This window comes from Bombina bombina, chromosome 5 (genome assembly GCF_027579735.1).
Source record: "Bombina bombina isolate aBomBom1 chromosome 5, aBomBom1.pri, whole genome shotgun sequence".
Classification (NCBI taxonomy): Eukaryota; Metazoa; Chordata; class Amphibia; order Anura; family Bombinatoridae; genus Bombina; species Bombina bombina.
In genome coordinates, this window is record NC_069503.1 from 447,904,043 (window position 1) to 447,919,199 (window position 15,157).

Here is a 15,157-nt window from a genome sequence, read left to right on the forward strand (position 1 = left end):
AGTGCTTATGAACATAAAAACCTAGTATATAAATGGAAAACTGTATATACTGAAATATTCCTCATGGGACAGTTTGTTAATGTATGAGCTAACCATCCATAGAAACATAAAAAAATAAATAAAAGATAATAGAAAATGTTTCTATAAGTACACATTATAGTTGTTGAATTCATTTAGGCCATTGGGGTATACTGTGTTAAGAAGATGTATCCAACGACATTCTGCTTTGAGTAATGAGTCTTCAAGACTACCCCCTCTAATGCCTAAAGAGATTTTTTGAAGAACAGAAAATTTAAAATGATTCTGTTGACTTTTATGTTTTATTAAGAAATGTTTTGCAACACTAGTGATCTTTTTTCCATTTTGTTGGTCTTTTTCTGCATTTTTGATGTTATTTTTGTGTTCTAGTATTCTGACTCTTGCTTCTCTAGTGGTCATGCCTACATAGGCTTTGTCACATTCACAGTAGATGACATAGATGACACCTGAGGATCTGCAATTGAAACGATGTTTCAATTTATGAGTTTGACCATATTTGTCTTTAATATCTTTTATTTTCTTCACACAAGAACACACTGAGCAGGTTCCACAGGGGTACATCCCTGGATCAGTATCACTTTTCTTGGGAATATGTAGATAATGACTCTGTACCAAATGATCTTTCAAGTTTCTCGGTCTCCTGTATCCAATTTTCACATTGTCACCTATTAAATCCTTGAGCTCAGGATCACTTTTCAGAATATGCCAGTTTTCATTGAATATTTTTCTGACACTCTGCATCTGAGGATTATAGGTGGTAATTAGTCTTGGAATGATGGTGGAATTGTCTTTAACTTTAGGGCACAATAGTGAGTCTCTAGAGGTTTTCAGTGCTTTGTATTTAGCCTGTTTTATGGCTCTATTGCTGTACCCTCGTTGTGAAAGCCTAATAGTCAAAAGTTTGCTTTCTTGTTCATAAATTGAGACATTGGAACAATTTCTTCTCAATCATAAGAATTCGCCATATGGTATGGCTTTTAAAGTACTGCCTGGATGTCCACTTGTCTTATGTAACAAAGAATTTGTGGATGTCTCTTTCCTGAACACTTTAGTTGTAATGGTACCTTCCGTACTTTTAATGATTGTAAGATCTAAGAAGTCAATTTGATGTTAATCTGCTTGATATGTTAGCTTGATGTTCAAATTGTTAACATTCAGCACTGATAGAAATTTGTCAAGATATTCACGTGTGCCTTCCCAGATGAATAGTACATCATCAATGTACCTTATCCATAGTGGCACATGATTAGTGAATCTTTCCATGCCCTCCGAAAAAACAATTTTTTGTTCCTAGAATCCTAGGAAGAGGTTGGCATATGTAGGGGCACACAAAGTGCCCATTGCCGTGCCTTGTGTTTGCAGGAAGAAACTATCTTTAAATGTGAAGATATTGTGGGTCAGTACATATTTTAAGAGAACTAAAATAAACTCATTGTGGTCTTTGTTTTCAAATTCATTGGTGGATAGGAAATATTTGACTGCCTGTATTCCATCATTGTGTCTTATACTGGTGTATAAAGACTCAACATCTGCTGTGATAAGCCAGGTATCATGATTTAAATTAATATTTTGTAACATTTTCAGAACCTCCATAGTATCACGGACATATGAGGGCATCATGGTAAGATATTCCCTTAACCTCTGATCTATATATTTACTAGCAGCCTCAGTTAGATTATTATTTCCTGATACTATGCGTCTGCCTAGGGGTTTGGACAGGTCCTTGTGGACCTTGAGTAAGAAATATATAGTAGCAAGAGTTGGGTTTTTTTGTATCAGGAAGTTTTTCTCAGTTTTAGTAATAGTCCCATTTTTCCACACTTTTAAAATGAGTTTATTATATTGTTCCAAATACTCAGATTGAGGATTAAACAAAAGTTTTTTGTAGCAATCTTGGTTGGACAATTGTCGCATAGCTTCCTCAACATAATCGTTTTTAGGCCATATAACTATGTTTCCGCCCTTGTCTGACGGCTTAATCACTACGTCAGTCCATGTTCTTATATCACTCAAAGCCTGTCTCTCAGAATGGGTAAGGTTATTATTGACATTATAGATAGGTAGTGTTTCTATCTTGTTGCATACTATCTGGGAAAAAACATTAATTTGTGGTGAGATAGATACTGGAGGAGTATATGTAGATTTTGCTCTCAGACCTTTTTTCCAAAGGTTTTTCTGAATTTCTGTATCAGAATCACTTAGTAGCTCTTCTAAGTCTTGTAAAGAGTCTAAATCCTCTTTTGACAATGTGGGATCATTTTTATTTGAATACATTTTATTTAACAACAGTTTGCGTGAAAATAAATGAGTATCTTTAATTAGTTCGAATTTGTTTAGAGAATTCGTAGGGCAGAAAGTTAACCCCTTGGACAGAACACTTTCATGGTCAGTGTTTAAAATGTGTTCACTAAGATTAATAATTCTCATAAGTTGGTCCTGATCATGGTGAATGGACTCATTTCTCTCTTCCTCTCTGATTGCCTCTGTGGGCCTGTGTTTTTCCTTTTGTTCCCCCTTGAGGTTTTGTTGGTTGTTGACGTGTTTAATATCTGTTGCTGCCGTTGGCTTAATGCTAAAAAAGATACCTCTTTATTGGAATTTGATGTAGATGGTAAACTAGTTGTTTGTGTTGTTATTAATGGAGTATCTCTTGTCATAGGCTCCAAATCATCTTTGTTGCTCTCATTATCAGATATATCAGTTTCAGTGTCTGTACCACTATTGTTCTCTCTTATTTGAGTTCTATTATGCCTATATCTGTTAGATGTTTGGTATCTCCATTTATAAACTCTCTGTTGCTGAAAGTCATCAATGTCCCTTTGTAATTTTTGTTTTTTGTACTGAATTACTTAATTCTCAAGTTTGTCTAGTTCTTTCTGATAAGTCTGATATGTTTCAATGAAATCAAATTTCTCTTCAAATTTCTGTAAGAGCTCATTTTGTTCCTTAATCTCAGCATCTAATTTGTTTAATTCCAGAGTGTCATGTTTTATTAATATTTTTATTAATTTCAGTGAGCATTCTGTCAAAGTGCCTTCCCATTCTTTGATTAGGCTTTCATTGTTTAGAGTGAAAGCTGGAAACATTTTAATTCTTAATCCTCATGGTATTATGCCTTTTCTATATACTTCTCAAAGAAGTGCCAGTTCCACCATCGTTTAGTTTGTTTATACAATGTTTGATGTAAACTGCATAGTGTGTTATTTAGTTCATCTTTGGTTATTAGAGTCTCATCAATGTTAGTTTTGTCAAATAATAGATTCAGTTCTTTTAATCTTTTCTGTTGTCTAAGTAATAAATCTTGTTGTAAGTTCATTATAGTAATAGTTTAGTAGATTCCCTCAAGAGAAAACTAGGATTAACCTAGTAAAAGTACAGTGATTTGTAGGAAGGTTTTTTGAGGGAGGGTGGGGTGGATTATATTAATTCAAACTTAAGGGATAAATGAAATTTATTATTTATATATCGTGACCCTTAAGTTCCAGAACCATTAACAGTAATATACATCAAAATGTACAGTGAGATGCAAAAAAGAGAGATTTTGCAGCTCAAAGAGAAAGACTGTTGGTTACTGGACTTCGTTAAATACTAAAACCCACTATCAGAGTGAGCAAAAAATAGGTGTAATCAAAATTCAATACTTTGAAATACAATTGACAACTTCATTCACACAAAATAACTTTATTGGAAAAAATAATTAAAGTAATAGTCCGGCTGGACTAGTACTCACGCACACTCACACACATACGGTTTAAAACTTGCTGGAACTCAGACTATGTAATTTGATCTGAATTGCACCTCATAAAATATACATCACTTCTTAACAGGAGGTATTGGAGTATTTGTATATATATATAAATAATCAACTCCTGTAGGTAAGTGAGTATGTTATTAGTAGTGGTAGTAGGGTGTACCTAATAAGCACTTATTCAAAAAAGCACCACAATAATATAAATAGTATCCGATTAAATTTCCGGTTTGTGTGCTGAGAAGTAAAAAGTCTATAGTACACTCAATATGTATATGTTAGTCAAACAGTCAAAAGTAAAGCTGGTGGTTTACTGTGTTCCTAAATTTTAATCATTGCAAGTGTTGCAAAATATGTTAAACTGATATTAAAGGGCCCCGGTCACAGCACAGTCATTGGTGATTTTAAAGTACGGTATATACCTTTAAATTAATTAAAGATTCAAATGCACTCTATATGCATAATGCACATATCTATCATTAAGTGTAATATTAATGTATGACTAATACAGCCAATTGTTAACTTTGCTTTGAGACAGAGATAGAAATCAGATTTTCAATTCAACCTTGCTGAATACAGATATACCAGCAGGTAACCCACGAATGGAAAAATATGCTGAGCTTAGCTAGAAAAGGTCTCTTCTATAGCGGAGGCCTGTTTAAACATTAGCTGTCTTTGGAGCTTATAGTTCAACCACACTGAGTGTCAATATACCAGCAGATTACCCACCAATGGAACGATATGCTGAGCTGAACTAAAAAAAGGTCTCTTCTATAGCGGAGGCCTGTTTAATCATTTAACTGACACTGGAGCTATAGTTCAACCTTGCTAAGTATTAATATGCCCACAGGTTACCCACGTATAGAAAAATATGCTGAGCTGAACTGAAAAAAGGTCTCTTCTATAGCGGAGGCCTGTTTAACCATTAATTAGTACTGTATATAATTCTGAGCACAGATTACCCACGATCGACAAGAAGTCTGCTAATCTTAGACTGAAAAAGGTCTCTTCTATAGCGGAGGCCTTGTTTTAATATTAACTGCCACTATCTGTAAGCGTAATCACTATGGTGCAATTAGGTATTGAGGCTGAGTCAGCTATTAAAATCGAGGTTCCATAACCTCGTGCAGGTGCCCCTGACGCGCGTTTCACATAACGCTTCTTCAGAGGGGTACGCGCCGGCCGGACAGAGCGGGATATAAGACGATCTTAATCCCGCCCCTGTTTAGTGATTGGTTCATTGCGATAAGACTCAAAACAGTTTGATTGGTTCACACTCACAAATTTAATCGGATACTATTTATATTATTGTGGTGCTTTTTTGAATAAGTACTTATTAGGTACACCCTACTACCACTACTAATAACATACTCACTTACCTACAGGAGTTGATTATTTATATATATACAAATACTCCAATACCTCCTGTTAAGAAGTGATGTATATTTTATGAGGTGCAATTCAGATCAAATTGCATAGTCTGAGTTCCAGCAAGTTTTAAACCGTATGTGTGTGAGTGTGCGTGAGTACTAGTCCAGCCGGACTATTACTTTAATTATTTTTTCCAATAAAGTTATTTTGTGTGAATGAAGTTGTCAATTGTATTTCAAAGTATTGAATTTTGATTACACCTATTTTTTGCTCACTCTGATAGTGGGTTTTAGTATTTAACGAAGTCCAGTAACCAACAGTCTTTCTCTTTGCGCTGCAAAATCTCTCTTTTTTGCATCTCACTGTACATTTTGAGTGGTCATATGGACCCTTGCCCCAACACTGTGTGCCAGACATGCCATTACTTCCTTTCGCACAATCGAGTGCAGGTTTGGGATTGCCTTTTGTGAAAATAAATTTCTGCCAGGTACCTTCCACTGCGGTGTCCCAATAGATACAAATTTTCTGAAAGCCTCAGACTCCGCCAGCTTGTATGGTAAAAGCTGGCAGGCTAAGAGTTCAGACAAGCCAGCTGTCAGACGCCGGGCTAGGGGTTGACTCTGGGAAATTGGCTTCTTATGCTCAAACATGTCCTTGACAGACACCTGACTGTGGGCAGATGACCAGGAACTGCTACATAAGAGAGACTGAGTGGAGGATGGTTGAGAGGGGGCAAGGAGGACAGCAGTGGTTGACGTGGCTGAAGATGCTGGACCAGGAGGAGGAGGGCGGCTTTGAGTTTGTGTGCTGCTTCTACTCATGTGTTCTTCCCATCAGCGTTTGTGATGTGAGACCATGTGCCTTCGCAAAGCAGTTGTACCTAGGTGGGTGTTGGGTTTCCCATGACTCAGTTTCTTTTGGCACAGGTTGCAAATGGCATCGCTATTGTCAGAGGCAGACACACAAAAAAATGCCACACTGCTGAGCTCTGCGATGACGGCATTCTGGTGGTGGCAACAGCATGCGTTGATTGGCGTTGGCGTGCTGTCTGGCTGACCCCGGGTGCAGATGCCTGCTGTCTGACTGTGCCACTAGCTCCTTGCGATGACATCCCCCTGCTTCCAACTCGTCTCCTCCTCCTCCTCTCTGTCTCCCCATCTGAACTTTCCCCCTCTTCTTCTTCTCTTCTAGCAGGCACCCACGTGACATCCACTGACACATTATCATCAACCGCTTCACTTGTATCTGACACATCAACAAAGGAAGCAGCAGCGGGTACAACATCATCATCATCACACCGTACCTCCATGTCTGTAATGCTGCCTGACTGAGACATATCACTGTTATCTACATCCTCTGTCAATGATGGTTGTGCATCACTCATTTCTTCCAACTGATGTGTCAATAACTCCTCTGACAGATCAAGTGAAGCGGCTGTGGTGCTAGTGTTGGTGGTGGCTAAAGGTGGGTGAGTGGCACTGGTTACTTGAGAGGTGCCTAAAGCACAGCTGTAGGTGGATGGTGCGTCAAGGTTAGGAGGACTAGGAGCGGAAGCTGTAGAAGATTGGGTGTCCTGTGTTAGCAATTCAACTAGGTCCTCCTCAGAACTTTTTGCGTCCCCCCTGGCACCTGGCCTCTGAACAATGTGCATATTTGTAGGGTCTAAAGGAATCACAGCACCACGACCACGATGGCACCTGGGGGTGGCCTGCCTCGTCCTGTAATTTTTTTTAAAATGTACACTTACAATACTATTAAACAAATTATGAGTAGTGGCACTGGGCAAGTGGGCACAGTATACGCTGTGAGCCTGACACAAAAAAACAGACTGATGTTTCAAAGTCAAAAATATTTATTTTTTAAATATTAAAAGTACTGTGACAACAAATATGATTGGTGGCACTAGTTAGCAAGTGGGCCTGGCTGGCACACATGCTGGGAGGAAGGCAACTGCAATTAGATTACACTAGCTGACTGATGCTTCACAGTCAAAAAAGTGTATTTTTAAAATAGTTAAAATACTGTTATAACAAATATGATTGGTGGCACTAGTTGGCAAGTGGGCCTGGGACACACGCTGGCAGGCAGGCAGGCAACTGCAATTCAGTTGCACTAGCAGACTGATGATTCACAGTCAAAAAAGTTTTTATTTTAAATATTTTCAAAATTGTTATAACAAATATGATTGGTGGCACTAGTTGGCTTGGCAAGTGGGCCTGGCACACACGCTGGGAGGAAGGCAACTGCAATTAGATTACACTAGATGACTGATGTTTCACAGTCAAAAAAGTTTTTATTTTAAATATTTACAATACTGTTATAACAAATATGATTGGTGGCAGTAGTTGGCAGCAAGTGTGCCTGGCACGCACGCTGGCAGGCAGGCAACTGCAATTCAATGGCACTAGCAGACTGATGATTCACAGTCAAAAAGTTTTGATTTTAAATATTTACAATACTGTTACAACAAATATGATTGGTGGCACTAGTTGGCTAGTGGGCCTGGCACACACGCTGGCAGGCAGGAAACTGCAATTTAATTGCACTAGCAGACTGATGATTCACAGTCTAATTTTTTTTTATTTTAAATATTTACAATACTGTTAGAACAAATATGATTGGTGGCACTAGCTGGCAAGTGGGCCTGGCATACACGCTGGCAGGCAGGCAACAGCAATTCAATTGCACCAGCAGACTGATGATTCACAGTCAAAAAAGTTTTTATTTTAAATATTTTGAAAACTGTTATAACAAATATGATTGGTGGCAATAGTTTGCAGCAAGTGGGCCAGGCACACACGCTGGCAGGCAGGCAACTACAATTAGATTACACTAGCAGACTGATCTTTCACAGTCAAAAAAGTTTTTATTTTAAATATTTTCAAAACTGTTATAACAAATATAATTAGATTACACTAGATGACTGATGTTTCTCAGTCAAAAAAGTTTTTATTTTAAATATTTTCAAAACTGTTATAACAAATATGATTGGTGTCACTAGTTGGCAAGTGGGCCTGGCACACACGCTGGGAGGAAGGCAACTGCAATTCAATGGCACTAGCAGACTGATGATTCACAGTCAAAAAAGTTTTTATTTAAAATATTTACATTACTGTTATAACAAATATGATTTGTGGCACTAGTTGGAAAGTGGGCCTGGCACACCTGCTGGCATACAGGCAACTGCAGTAAATAACAATAGAAGACTGATGTAAAAGTTTGTTTTTAAAAAAGTTACACTAATGTTACAACAGATAGGAGTGATGGCACTCAGGATAGAAGTAGGCAGCCTGACACACAGGCTGGCACTAGTTGCAGGCTGGCCTGGCAACTAAAATTAAATAACACTAGAAGACTGATGTAAAAGTTTTTTTTTACAAAATTTAAACTAATGTTACACAGATAGGAGTGGTGGACTGGCACTGAGGATGGAAGTAGGCACAGTATATGCTGGCAGCCTGACACACAGGCTGGCACTAATGGCAGCCAGGCTGGCCTGGCAACTAATATTAAATAACACTAGAAGAGGACTAATGTAAAAAAAAAAAATTAAAAAAATTTACACTAATGTTACACCAGATATAAGTGGTGGAAAAAGAGCTATTAATCAGACTATATGATGTGGGCCTGACACACAGGCCTGATGGAAAATGAAATTAGATTACACTATCAAAATGATTTAAAAGTTTTTTTTTTTTTTAATTTACAATAATGTTTATGAGTGTTGGCTGGCACAGCAATTAACCACAATATATGCTGCGTGAGCCTGAGAGACAGGCCTGATAGAAAATGAAATTAGATTACACTAGCAAAATGATTTAAAAGTTTTTTTTAAAACATTTACAATAATGTTAAGCAGATATGAGTGGTGGCTGCTGGCACAGCAATTAACCACAGTATATGCTGTGTAAGCCTGACACACAGGCCTGATAGAAAATGAAATTAGATTACACTAGCAAAATGATTTAAAAGTTTTGTTGTTTAAATTTACAATAATGATAAGCAGATATGAGTGGTGGCTGGCACAGAGCAATTGACCACAGTATATGCTGTGTGAGCCTGAGACACAGGCCTGATAGAATATGAAATTAGATTACACTAGCAAAATGATTTAAAAGTTTGGTTGTTTAAATTTACACTAATGTTAAGCAGATATGAGTGGTGGCTGGCGGCTGCTGGCACAGAGCAATTAACCACAGTATATGCTGTGTGAGCCTGAGACACAGGCCTGATAGAAAACGAAATTAGATTACACTAGCAAAATGATTCAAAAGGTTTTTTTTTAAATTTAAAATAATGTTAAGCAGATATGAGTGGTGGCTGCTGGCACAGCAATTAAACACAGTGTATGTTGTGTAAGCCTGACACACAGGCCTGATAGAAAATGAAATTAGATTACACTAGCAAAATGATTTAAAAGTTTTTTTTTTAAATTTAAAATAATGTTAAGCAGATATGAGTGGTGGCTGCTGGCACAGCAATTAACCACAGTGTATGCTGTGTAAGCCTCACACACAGGCCTGATAGAAAATGAAATTAGATTACACTAGCAAAATGATTTAAAAGTTTCTCAGTCAAAAAAGTTTTTATTTTAAATATTTACAATACTGTTATAACAAATATGATTAGTGGCACTAGTTGGCAAGTGGGCCTGGCACACACGCTGGCAGGCAGGCAACTGCAATTCAATAGCACTAGTAGACTGATGATTCACAGTCAAAAAAGTTTTTATTTAAAATATTTACACTACTGTTATAACAAATATGATTTGTGGCACTAGTTGGAAAGTGGGCCTGGCACACACTCTGGCATACAGGCAACTGCAATTAAATAACAATAGAAGACTGATGTAAAAGTTTGTTTTTAAAAAAGTTACACTAATGTTACAACAGATAGGAGTGATGGCACTCAGGATAGAAGTAGGCAGCCTGACACACAGGCTGGCACTAGTTGCAGGCTGGCCTGGCAACTAAAATTAAATAACACTAGAAGACTGATGTAAAAGTTTTTTTTTACAAAATTTAAACTAATGTTACACCAGATAGGAGTGGTGGACTGGCACTGAGGATGGAAGTAGGCACAGTATATGCTGGCAGCCTGACACACAGGCTGGCACTAATGGCAGCCAGGCTAGCCTGGCAACTAATATTAAATAACACTAGAAGAGGACTAATGTAAAAAAAAAAAAATTAAAAAATTTACACTAATGTTACACCAGATATAAGTGGTGGAAAAAAAGAGCTATTAATCACACTATATGATGTGGGCCTGACACACAGGCCTGATGGAAAATGAAATTAGATTACACGATCAAAATGATTTAAAAGTTTTTTTTTTTAGTTTGGTTGTTTAAATTTACACTAATGTTAAGCAGATGTCAGTGGTGGCACTAATCACAGTGTATGCTGTGAGCCTCACACACAGGCTGAATGCCAGGCAAATGCAAATAAAAATAATTAAAAAAAAAACCGACTGAAGTTCTAGCCCTAAAAAGGGCTTTTTGGGGTGCTGTCCTTACAGCAGAGGTATTTCCCTATAATGTCAGCAGCAGCAACACTAAAGCTCCTCTCACTAAGAAAGCAAGATTGTAATGAATCTAAAATGGCTGCTGCCCAGGAGCTGGGAGGGTCTGTGAGGGAGTGTCTGCTGCTCAAATGTGTCAGAAGGCTGTGAGATACAGGGTCAAAGTTTCCTCAATGATGACAAATAGGGGGCGGATCGAACATCGCATATGTTCGCCCGCAGCGGCGAACGCGAACAAGCTATGTTCGCCGGGAACTCTTCTCCGGCGAACTGTTCGCGACATCACTAAACCTAAATTGTCATATTTGAAAAACTTTTCCATAAGTAGTGTTATAAGGGTTCAACTAAGACTTTTAATTTAAAGGATAACTTTCTGTTATAATTTTTAAGCTAAACAACTAACATATTAAAGTTAATAAACATTAATTAAAACCTACTGACCTATATTTTCTCCAAAACAAAGTTTCATAACGTTCTAAAAGTTATATCTTTTATTCACCGATGATGTCACGTTATCTTGCCCACTATTTTCAGCACTGCATGTTCAAAATACTTAAACCAATAACTTTCGGCTAGATTTAGAGTGGGGCGGTAGCCGTCAAAACCAGCGTTAGAGGCTCCTAACGCTGTTTTTTACCGCACTCTGGTATTTGGAGTCAGTCAGGAAAGGGTCTAACGCTCACTTTCCAGCCGCGACTTTTCCATACCGCAGATCCCCTTACGTCAATTGCGTATCCTATCTTTTCAATGGGATCTTTCTAATGCCGGTATTTAGAGTCGTGGCTGAAGTGAGCGTTAGAAATCTAACGACAAGAGACTCCAGCCGCAGAAAAAAGTCAGTAGTTAAGAGCTTTCGGGGCTAACGCCGGTTTATAAAGCTCTTAACTACTGTGCTCTAAAGTACACTAACACCCATAAACTACCTATGTACCCCTAAACCGAGGTCCCCCCACATCGCCGCCACTCTATTAAAATGTTTTAACCCCTAATCTGCCGACCGCACACCGCTGCCACCTACGTTATCCCTATGAACCCCTAATCTGCTGGCCCTAACACCGCCAATGCCTATATTATATTTATTAACCCCTAATATGCCACCCCCAACGTCGCCGCTACCTACCTACACTTATTAACCCCTAATCTGCCAACCGGACCGCGCCGCTATTATAATAAAGTTATTAACCCCTAATCCGCCTCACTCCCACCTCAATAACCCTATAATAAATAGTATTAACCCCTAATCTGCCCTCCCTAACATCGCCGACACCTAACTTCAAGTATTAACCCCTAATCTGCCAATCGGAGCTCACCGCTACTCTAATACATTTTTTAACCCCTAAAGCTAATTCTAACCCTAACCCTAACACCCCCCTAAGTTAAATATAATTTAAATCTAACTAAATAAATTAACTCTTATTAAATAAATGATTCCTATTTAAAGCTAAATACTTACCTGTAAAATAAACCCTAATATAGCTACAATATAAATTATAATTATATTGTAGCTATTTTAGGATTAATATTTATTTTACAGGCAACTTTGTATTTATTTTAACCAGGTACAATAGCTATTAAATAGTTAATAACTATTTAATAGTTAACTAGTTAAAATAATTACAAAATTACCTGTAAAATAAATCCTAAACTAAGTTACAATTAAACCTAACACTACACTATCAATAAATTAATTAAATAAAATACCTATAATTATCTACAATTAAACCTAACACTACACTATCAATAAATTAATTAAATAAAAAACCTACAAATAAATACAATTAAATAAACTAACTAAAGTACAAAAAATAAAAAAGAACTAAGTTACAAAAAATAAAAAACTATTTACAAACATTAGAAAAATATTACAACAATTTTAAACTAATTACACCTACTCTAAGCCCCCTAATAAAATAACAAAGCCCCCCAAAATAAAAAAATGCCCTACCCTATTCTAAATTAAAAAAGTTCAATGCTCTTTTACCTTACCAGCCCTGAACAGGGCCCTTTGCGGGGCATGCCCCAAAGAATTCAGCTCTTTTGCATGGAAAAAAACACATACAATACCCCCCCCCCAACATTACAACCCACAACCCACATACCCCTAATCTAACCCAAACCCCCCTTAAATAAACCTAAAACTAAGCCCCTGAAGATCTCCCTACCTTGTCTTCACCTCACCGGGTCCCGATCTGTCCAGAAGAGCCTCCGATGTCTTGATCCAAGTCCAAGCGGGGGGCTGAAGAGTGACATCCATCCTCGGGCTGAAGTCTGGATCCAAGCGGCTGCTGAAGAAATCCATCATCGGGCTGAAGTCGGAAGTCCATCATCGGGATGAAGTCTTCTATCAAGCAGCATCTTCAATCTTCTTTCTTCCGGAGCGGAGCGGAGCCATCTTCTTCCCAGCTGACGCGGATCAATCCTCTTCTAACGACGCCTACTCGCCGAATGATGGTTCCTTTAAATGACGTCATCCAAGATGGAGTCCCTCGAATTCCGATTGGCTGATAGGATTCTATCAGCCAAACAGAATTAATGTAGGAAAATTCTGATTGGCTGATGGAATCAGCCAATCAGATTGAGCTCGCATTCTATTGGCTGATCGGAACATCCAATAGAATGCAAGCTCAATCTGATTGGCTGATCGGATCAGCCAATCGGATTGAACTTGAATCTGATTGGTTGATTCCATCAGCCAATCAGAATTTTCCTACCTTAATTCCGATTGGCTGATAGAATCCTATCAGCCAATCGGAATGCGAGGGACGCAATCTTGGATGACGTCATTTAAAGGAATCGTCATTCGGCGAGTAGGCGTCGTTAGAAGAGGATGGATCCGCGTCAGCTGGGAAGAAGATGGCTCCGCTCCGCTCCGGAAGAAAGAAGATTGAAGATGCTGCTTGATAGAAGACTTCATCCCGATGATGGACTTCCGACTTCAGCCCGATGATAGATTTCTTCAGCCGCCGCTTGGATCCAGACTTCAGCCCGGGGATGGACGTCACTCTTCAGCCCCCCGCTTGGGCTTGGATCAAGACATCGGAGGCTCTTCTGGACAGATCAGGACCCGGTGAGGTGAAGACAAGGTAGGGAGATCTTCAGGGGCTTAGTGTTAGGTTTATTTAAGGGGGGTTTGGGTTAGATTAGGGGTATGTGGGTGGTGGGTTGTAATGTTGGGGGGGGTATTGTATGTGTTTTTTTTACATGCAAAAGAGCTGAATTCTTTGGGGCATGCCCCGCAAAGGGCCCTGTTCAGGTCTGGTAAGGTAAAAGAGCTTTGAACTTTTTTAATTTAGAATAGGGTAGGGCATTTTTTTATTTTGGGGGGCTTTGTTATTTTATTAGGAGGCTTAGAGTAGGTGTAATTAGTTTAAAATTGTTGTAATATTTTTCTAATGTTTGTAAATATTTTTTTATTTTTTGTAACTTAGTTCTTTTTTATTTTTTGTACTTTAGTTAGTTTATTTAATTATATTTATTTGTAGGTATTTTATTTAATTAATTTATTGATAGTGTAGTGTTAGGTTTAATTGTAGATAATTGTAGGTATTTTATTTAATTAATTTATTGATAGTGTAGTGTTAGGTTTAATTGTAACTTAGGTTAGGACTTATTTTACAGGTAATTTTGTAATTATTTTAACTAGTTAACTATTAAATAGTTATTAACTATTTAATAGCTATTTTACCTGGTTAAAATAAATACAAAGTTGCCTGTAAAATAAATATTAATCCTAAAATAGCTACAATATAATTATAATTTATATTGTAGCTATATTAGGGTTTATTTTACAGGTAAGTATTTAGCTTTAAATAGGAATAATTTATTTAATAAGAGTTAATTTATTTAGTTAGATTTAAATTATATTTAACTTAGGGGGGTGTTAGGGTTAGGGTTAGAATTAGCTTTAGGGGTTAAAAAATTTATTAGAGCAGCGGTGAGCTCCGATCGGCAGATTAGGGGTTAATACTTGAAGTTAGGTGTCGGCGATGTTAGGGAGGGCAGATTAGGGGGTTAATACTATTTATTATAGGGTTATTGAGGCGGGAGTGAGGCGGATTAGGGGTTAATAACTTTATTATAGTAGCGGTGCGGTCCGCTCGGCAGATTAGGGGTTAATAAGTGTAGGCAGGTGGAGGCGACGTTGAGGGGGGCAGATTAGGGGCTAATAAATATAATACAGGGGTCGGCGGTGTTAGGCGCAGCAGATTAGGGGTACTTAGCTATATTGTAGCTTGTGGTGGTGTACGGAGCGGCAGATTAGGGGTTAATAATAATATGCAGGGGTCAGCGATAGCGGGGGCGGCAGATTAGGGGTTAATAAGTGTAAGGCTAGGGGTGTTTAGACTCGGGGTTCATGTTAGGGTGTTAGGTGCAGACTTAGGAAGTGTTTCCGCATAGTAAACAATGGGGCTGCGTTAGGAGCTGAACGCTGCTTTTTTGCAGGTGTTAGGTTTTTTTTCAGCTCAAACAGCCCCA